This window comes from Triticum aestivum, chromosome 7D, assembly GCF_018294505.1.
Source record: "Triticum aestivum cultivar Chinese Spring chromosome 7D, IWGSC CS RefSeq v2.1, whole genome shotgun sequence".
In the NCBI taxonomy this organism is placed as follows: domain Eukaryota; kingdom Viridiplantae; phylum Streptophyta; class Magnoliopsida; order Poales; family Poaceae; genus Triticum; species Triticum aestivum.
Window position 1 is genome coordinate 213,427,516 of NC_057814.1, and position 8,810 is coordinate 213,436,325.

An 8,810-nucleotide genomic window follows, 5' to 3' on the forward strand; every position below is an offset into this window, starting at 1 on the left:
ACTAGCCAATAATATTCCCCAAACCCCCTCCCCCTATCCCCCTCCACTCCATTCGCTCCGCCAAAGCCGCCCTCCCCGCGGCGCCGATACGTCGGTGCCGCGGTTCGGCGATCCTCTCGCTCCCACAGTACGCTCTCGTAGAATGTCGTCCTCTAGCCGCGCCGCCACCTCTGGCTACGTTCTTGTGGAGGCGCACGGCGGTCATGGCCGCCACCGCTGGCGACGTTCGTGTGGAGACGCACGACGGTCAGCTTCTCCCACGGTACGCGCATTCTAGACTGAGGCCCCGTTCATGTCGGTGTAGCGCTAAATGTTAGCTGATAGACGCTGTTAATCTCACTATTTGCCAAAGTAGTTTACTGTCAATATGCTCTGCTTAAGAAGCTTCCTTGCCCTGTTCTGCACTCAATCTGCTTAGCTGAGATGGCATGCCAAGGCCGATTAGTTGCTAAAATATCCTGCCATATATTTATTGTGACGTAGATTGCCATGGTCTAGTAGCCAATCTGTTAGGTGAAATAGCTCTACACCGTTTTATACTCGATCTTTGTTGCTGCGATGGCCTTCGATAGTTCGATGGGTGTGTGCTCGGTCTCATTGACTGCTGAAACACCCTGCCATAATTTGGCACCTAAATCTGTTTGCTGAATTAGCTTTACATATATTTCGGTACTTAGATCTGCTCATTCAAATATCTTGCCATAGCTTTAGACATCGACCTAGGTAATTTTTTTTTTGGACTTCATAAAAAAGCATATATGTTTTTCCTGTAATATCTAGTAGAAGAACTAATTTGTATGTCTAACATATGGACAGGACTTGGATAACTGCTGCTCGAAGATTCTCCGCTGCATATGTCGAGGGGATTGAAAACTTCATGGACTTTATCAGAGCTGAGTACGGTGGTCCGAAATCAGATGTGCTCTGCCCGTGTAGCAGTTGTATGAATTCAGTTACAAGACCCCAGTCAACTGTGCAAAATCATCTACACTTGTATGGGATATCGGTCACATATACTAGGTGGGTTCATGGTGAAGCTGTGAACGTCAATGTTATTGACTACGTGGAAGCAGCAGATCACCATCTTGATCTGCCTGATGCTCAGGTGGAAGAGGAGGAGGAGGTGGTGGTGGCGGAGCCAGTGAGTTTGACCAACATTGAAACAATGCTACGAAATGCTCGTGCATTCTGTGAACTTTCACCTACAGAAGAAAAACGGTGGGCCCGCATGTTGGAACAATGCAACGTTGCTGTCACCCCAGGAAATAAGCTATCAGTATTCTCAACTATGGTCACCTTTCTTCAGGTGAAGACATCTGAGCGGATGCCCAACAAATCATTCGATGAGATGTTGGATGCTTTTCGCAAATCTTTCCCAGATGCATCTGAGCTGCCACACACCTACAGTAAAATGAAGAATTTCCTTCGTGCAGTTGGAATTGGATATGATATGATCCATGTTTGTAAGAATAATTGTGTTCTGTTCCGGAAGGATTATGCCAACCTAAGTGAACGCCCGAAATGCAAATCATCAAGATGGAAAGATGGCGACGCTGTGAAGAGGATTCCTCATAATGTTCTGAGAAATTTTCCAATTACACCAAGATTGCAGAGGTTGTTTCATGATGCTGAAACAAGAGAGGATGTACTGTGGCATTCTAGGAACCAGGAGTACAGAGATCAGAATGTAATGAGCCATCCATCTCATGGTAGTGAGTGGAAAAGCTTCAATGATAAACACAAAGAGTTTGCTGCTGACCTGAGAAACATTAGACTTGGCTTAGCTTCAGACGGATTTAACCCATTTGGCTACCAGAGCGCCACATATAGCATGTGGCCAGTGCTTGTTATCCCTTACAACATGCCTCCAAATGTCTGCACCAAAGAATCAAACTACATGATGGCCTTGCTCATCCTAGGTCCAAAAAGTCCTGGAAAGGATTTTGATTTGTTCATGGAGCCTCTTGTGGAGGAACTTCAACAACTATGGAAGGGTGTTCTCACTCGAGACCTATATAGCAGCCCACCCGCTGATTTGTTTCTACATGCTGTTATAATTTGGTGCATCCATGATCATCCGGCTTTGGGCACTATGTCAGGGCGAACGACACATGGTTACAATGCATGTGTTCGCTGTGACAGGAATCCGTTGTCATACGCAATACTTAGCAAGATCTGTTACATTGTACACCGCCGTTTCCTTGACAAGGACAAGCCGCATCCTAGAAAATACCGAAGACATGTGTTCAATGCAAAGCATGAAAACCGTGATGCGCCAAAGAGGCTCACCGCCGATGAGTTGCAAGTGGAATTAGGGAAGGTCAGGCATATTACGCCAGGAAACCATCCTGGTAATGGTAGCGGGAAAAGGAAGCGTGGCAGGGTAGAAGAGAGATTATTGTTTACCCGCAGGTCCACTTTGTGGGACTTGGAGTATTGGAAAGATTTGGATCTGTGGCATAATCTTGATGTGATGCACATCGAGAAAAATATATGTGACAGCATTATCGGCACACTTCTTAATATTGAAGGCAAGACGAAAGATACCTTAAAATCTAGGATTGATTTGACACACCTGGGTATCAGAATGGATTTGCAGGTGCAAGATGAAGGTAAACCACGGGATATGGCACCAGTTGTGTACGTCTTGGACAAGGTAAAAAGAAAAGAATTCTGCGAGGTCCTGTCACGTGTGAGATTCCCACATGGATTTGCTTCCAACCCTGAAAGGAGAGTCAGTGCAGATGGAAACAAGGCACAAGGGTTGAAAACTCATGACTGCCACGTCCTACTTCAAAGGGTTTTACCTGTTATCCTTAGAGGATTGGGCCGCCCTGACTTATACAGAGCAGTTGCAGAGTTGGACAATTCTTCAGGGAACTCTGCAGTAGGAATATCAGGATAGATGCTTTGGAGCATCTTAGAGAGAAGATACCAACTATCCTATGCGACCTTGAGAAGATATATCCTCCAGCCTTCTTTGATGTGATGGTGCATTTGGCTGTTCATCTACCTGATGAGGCACTACATAGAGGTCCAGTACAGTATGGCTGGATGTACCCTATTGAAAGGCGGCTAGGCACTTTCAAGGGCTATGTTAGGAACAGAGCTAGACCCGAGGGTTCCATTGCAGAGGCCTACATTGCTACAGAAGCGTTGACGTTCTGCTCAAAATACATTGAAACAACTGATCAGCTTAGCAAAGAGGTGGGTGAAGACAATCCCGGGCTCAATGTTTTCGATTATTCTGTTCGAGTTACAGGGAAGAGTCGACAAGAGGACAAACCTAAAGATTTGGACAAAATGGTTTGGTATGTGTTGAATAACTATCCTGAGATACTACCTTATATCAAGTAAGTGCAGTACTGCAGCTTATACATCGTAATCTACTAAACTTGCAGCACATTCTTATATATTTAGATGTTTGACGCGATCACTATGTTGTGCAGCATCTACAAACAGGAGTTACTGCCGCAAAATCCAAGAAACATTGACAAACTGGTTATGGCAGGATTTGCGAAATGGTTCAAGATCCATGTAAGCTTTTGAAGTGCACTGTCAGTTTTTTTAATATATTGAGTACATAAGATGATCAGCTTGTCTATTTTCTAACCATAGGTTAGGAAGATGCGGGAGGATGGGCAGGCAGTTGATGATGCCCTTTACTCACTAGCAATGGGTCCTGATACTCGGGTAAGACATTATGAATCTTGCGTTGTTGGAGATGTGCGCTACAACACCCTTGCATGAGACGAAGGCAGGAAGACACAAAACAGTGCCATCATGAGCACGGATACGTATGACAAAGAGACAACTGAAATGTATGCTAACATAACAGACATTGTTCAGTTGCAGTATATCTCCAGTTTCGAGGATCATCGGTGTGTGGTTCTGTTGTGCTGTCGTTGGTATAACCTGTTTTCCAGGATCGCAAAACCCAGAGCTGATGATTATTTCAAATCCATCAATGTCAAGGCGGCGTACCAGACCAACGAGCCTTTTATTTTGGCAAATCAAGCAACACATATCTTTTTCTTGGAAGACACATTTGCACGTAGCGATGACTGGAGAGTATTGCAAAGGTTTGAGCAGAGGAATTCGTTTAATGAAGTTGCACAACAAGATGATGCTTACACTGCTCCTGATGTACAAGATAACACAAATGTTCCTAATATCTTTGAGAACCATCACGTCAATGACGCCGGTGAAAAGATTGCCTGTCGTGCTGTGGACATACAAGAGTTGATCAAGAAGAAGCCAACGTTTGAGGACGTTGAGGACGAAGAAGATGACACCGTGGGGAATTACGATTCAGACTGATACACATGGCGAAGATGTTGATGCTGCTGCTGCGGATGATGATTACATTGCTTTTGTCGTATTTGCCTGTCAGAAGACGTTTTTTATCTACTATGTGAAATTGTGTTTGCTATGACAACTGAAACCTGATGAACATGTTGTTTAGTATTTTGCTGTGAGAACGTCACTTGTTATGTGTGCTGATTGTATGACAACTAAAACAAGATGACATTGTTGTTTAGTTGTACTCATATTTGGCTGTGAAAGTTGAATTTGATGACATAGTTTGCTGTTGGACTGCAATTTGCTCGACGTCTTCGAATGAGAACAAAGCTGACCCAACAGGGCCTCTGCTATTTATTTATTTATATGAGCAAAAGGGGATACCCCCTAATTTCCGTTAATAGAAATCATTAGATGTTCACAACACTACGCCCAGCCTGATACACAGGTTTCATTCATTACTAGTTTCAGCAAAGTGCTCATGCCGTAGCCACTGAATACATCACGAGTGCTACATACACTGCAAATAAAGAGACAATCATCCTACAGAGCACATCGATTTTGCCCATTATCTTCACAAGCTCTTTCATCTCCTCATTGTTGTCAAGGCCGTTCAGCAGCTGTTGCTTGGCCATGATCAGAGGAACTGCATCGTTAACCTTCTGCTCTGCATCTTCCTCTTCTGCCGTTCCTTCAGTTACTTGTCCAACACCCCAACCTGTTGGTATTGGGATTCCTCGGCTAACCAAATAATCAGCGTAGTTGCATTCCCCCACATCAGCAACTTCCCAGAAATACAAATCACACGAATCTTCCCTTTTCTGCACGAATCAAATTGGAAGATCATCAACCAAACTATTAAAAAAATCAGCAACTAAAAGCAGCAGAACAACACTTAAACATATTATTACCCCATGATTCGGGCATTTGTAGAAGACTCGCCCAGGGTTGCGGATTGTGGTTGAGACGCGACGGATGACTCTGCATGATTTGCAGCAGTGGCACCACACCAACGGCAGCGGGTTGCGATGAGCAATCGGCTGCGGTGCGCGTGCCGGCGGGGGTGTGATGAGACCCACAGGCGATGGTACGGGTGGCGACTTGGCACATATCTGGTTGTTGCCTACTGGAGAGCAGGTGGACGAGCAGCCAGCGGACATGGTTACTGCGGCCAGAGCTTTTGATGCTAGGCAGGGTAAGTAGAGAAGAGGAGAAGCGAACGTTGGATATGTAAGTTTCATTACTTCCAGAGTAGCATAACACCATATATAGTCATAGTCTAGGTTTGGATTCGAACCAGCTACAGGAGCACGTCTTTCTTTTTTCTCAAACTCGGCAACATCTCTTTACTGGTACACTAGCTTGTTCTGTGCGCCTTCCCAAGTCTTTGATTTTCTTTCCCTTTTTTTGCGAGGAAGGAAGGAGGACAAAATTGAGAGTTCCTGGGACTCGAACCCAAGACCTCTCGGTTGAAAAACAAGGGTGCTAGTCACTTATGTGGCGAACGTTCCCTGTGAGGAGGACGGCAGACGAGCGCATTTTCCTCGCAGTTTTCTTCCTACATATAAAAAAGTATGCTACTTGGTGTCCGCTTAGTCAACAAACGATTGTGCCAACCTTGACCGTTGGATTGACATTCAACGTCTGTCGCGTTTATTCTGTCTCTTCTTCCTCGAGCCGCCAAAGCCAAACTAGCGCCGGCGGGACCGCCTGCTCCCACCTCCCACGGCTGGCTGTGATCTTCCCCGGTTCCTGTTCGTTCCCGTCCGAGGCCTCACCATCGTCCTCCGCCTTGGTTCGCTCGCCGCGGTGCCGCCCTCCGGTGTTGTCAACATGGTCAACAACCGAGAGGAATAAGGAGATGACTGTACATGGTGAGGATGACAGTAGGGACCCAGCAACGCGCGCAGTAATTTTGTTTTTTTGGGACGAAGAAGGGTATCAACTGGGTTGTGCGGGACCCGTGGCCTGTCTAGCCCAGGCTTTTATTTCATATGTTTAGCACATGACCAGCCCAGTTTGTTTTTTTCCTTTCTGAAAATGGCTAGCCAACTATTTTGTTTTTTGCAGAATAACCAATGTAGGCCTACTTGCTTTTCTATGCCCTGCTGGGCCGGAAATCTTTCAAGACGAGGAGGGATGCATTTTGCCCATAAAATGGGCTATAAGTAATAAGAAATGGGCTATAGGGCTGTAAAATGAAAAAATACAGCAAACAGGCAATTAGTTCCAAAATACTGTTTTCTTTCGGATTTTGATATTTTAAATTTCATTATTTTTGTGCGGGTAAAATTTCATTGAATTTGAATTAAGGTATATTTAGATTTAAAATTAATTTCAATCTGGCTAGAAATTTCGGGCTGTATGTTGTTTGGGACAGATTTGGAGGCTGACTTGTGGGTCTACTAGGTTGACGTGTACTTTGGCTCTGTCAACTTAGTCCACAAATGATTCTAGCAGCAGTGACCGTTGGATGTTAATCCAACGGCCGTGCTGCTTCTTCAATATCTGATCTTCTTGCTCCAGCCGCCCAAACCAGCTCCGGTGGGACTACCTGCTCCCGCCTCCCGTGGCCGGCTGTGCTGCCGCACAGGCCGCACCGCCCCACCCTACTTCATTGCTGGCCAAGCCATTCCTCTACTCACCCACACCTCCTGTTATTTTCCGGCGACGGCAGCCGCACCAGTAAACCCTCGTACTCCCCACTGCGTGGGCAACCATTGCCGAGTCTTCCCCGGCTCCGTGTCGTTCCTTTCCTAGGCCTCGCCGTCGTCCACCGCCATGGTGCTCTCGGTGCGGCCTGTTCAACGTGGTCAACGAACGACATCCATCGGCCGTGGACTGTACGCGCAAAATAATGATTCCTCCACCTGACAGCTGGGACCCACCGGAAGGGCCTCTGTATTTCGTGAAAAAAACGTTCCCCCCGCTGACATGTCGGACCCACCAGCTATATCTTCGCATGCAAGGAAGTGCCTCCTTATTACGGACAAAAAAATGAATACCCCCCTGCTAGCTGGGACCCACCATAGTGGGAGGATGACTTGTGGGCCAACTAAGTTGACGGCGACGGAGGGCTTTGTTAACTTAGTCAATATGAACGATTCTAGCTCCATTGACCGTACGATGTCCATCCAATGGCCGTAGTGCTTCTTCAACCTCTGGTCTTCTTGCTCCAGCCGCCCAAAGCAGCGCCGGTCGTGCCGCATGCTCCTGCCTCCCGTGGCCGGCTGTGCTGCCGCGGAGGCCTCACCGCCCCCTATTTCCCACCACTGGCCAGGCCCTGCGGCGACGGCAGCCTCACACCACAGCCGAACCAGTGAACCCTCGTACTCCTCTCCGCGCGGGCTTCCACTGCCGCGTCTTCCCCGGCTCTGCGTCGTCCCCTTCCTAGGCCTCGCCATCGTCCACCGCCGTGGTGCTCTCGGCGCGGCCTGGTCAACATGGTCAAGGAACGACTTCCATCGGATGTGGACTGTACGTGGAGAGGCTGACAGCTGGGTCCCCGGCCAAAGCAAGGAAGTGCCTCCTTATTACGCGGAAAATAATGATTCCTCCACCTGACAGCTGGGACCCACCGGACGGGCCACTGTATTTCACGGAAAAAACGTTTCCCCCTGACTGCTAGGACCCACCAGCTTCATCTTTGCATGCAAGGAAGTGTGTCCGGGCAAAAAAAAAATGATTCGCCCCCCTGACTGCTGGGACCCACCAGCTACACCTTCGCACGCAAGGAAGTGCGTCCGGGCAAAAATAAAACGATTCGCCCCCTGTCTGCTGGGACCCACCGGCTACATCTTCGCACGCAAGGAAGTGCGTCCGGGCAAAAAGAAACGATTCGCCCCCTGACTGCTGGGACCCACCAGCTACATCTTCGCAGGCAAGGAAGTGCCTGATAGTCGGGACCCACCTGGTTGAAGCGTATGTAGTGTTGTCAGTCTGGTCGCGAACGTGTAAGTACATACTGGTCGATGTAGAGGCGCGCACGTGTCGTAGTAGAGGCGTGCACGTGTCGTAGTAGAAGCGAGCACGTAGCATGTACACGTACGTACAGCGGCGAGGGTGCAAGAAAGAAAATACGGCCACGTATGTGTACATACGGGCGGGGTCTCGAACGCCTACTCGCGCATACGTATTGCCAGGGCTCGTGTACATGGCTGGGTCGGAATGGAGAAACAGCGTCGTCGTCGTGTTAATGGGGAGGCAACAGAATGTGTTGTGTTCATGGGGAGGCAACGGAATGCGTCGTGTTCATGGGGAGGGAACGGAATGCGTCGTGTTCATCGGGAGGCAACAGAACGCGTGGGAGCCAACCGGCTGGGTCGGAACGGAATGCGTGGTCGTGTTCATCGGGAGGGCTTGGACGAAACAGGCGACGGAAACGAGGCCTGGCGTACCGCAAAACGGAGGAAACGGACCTCCTACGTTCGGAACGGGGTCCTGTTGATCGGGAGGGGTGTGGCGTACCGCAAAACGGAGGAAACGGACCTCCTACGGTCGAAACGGGG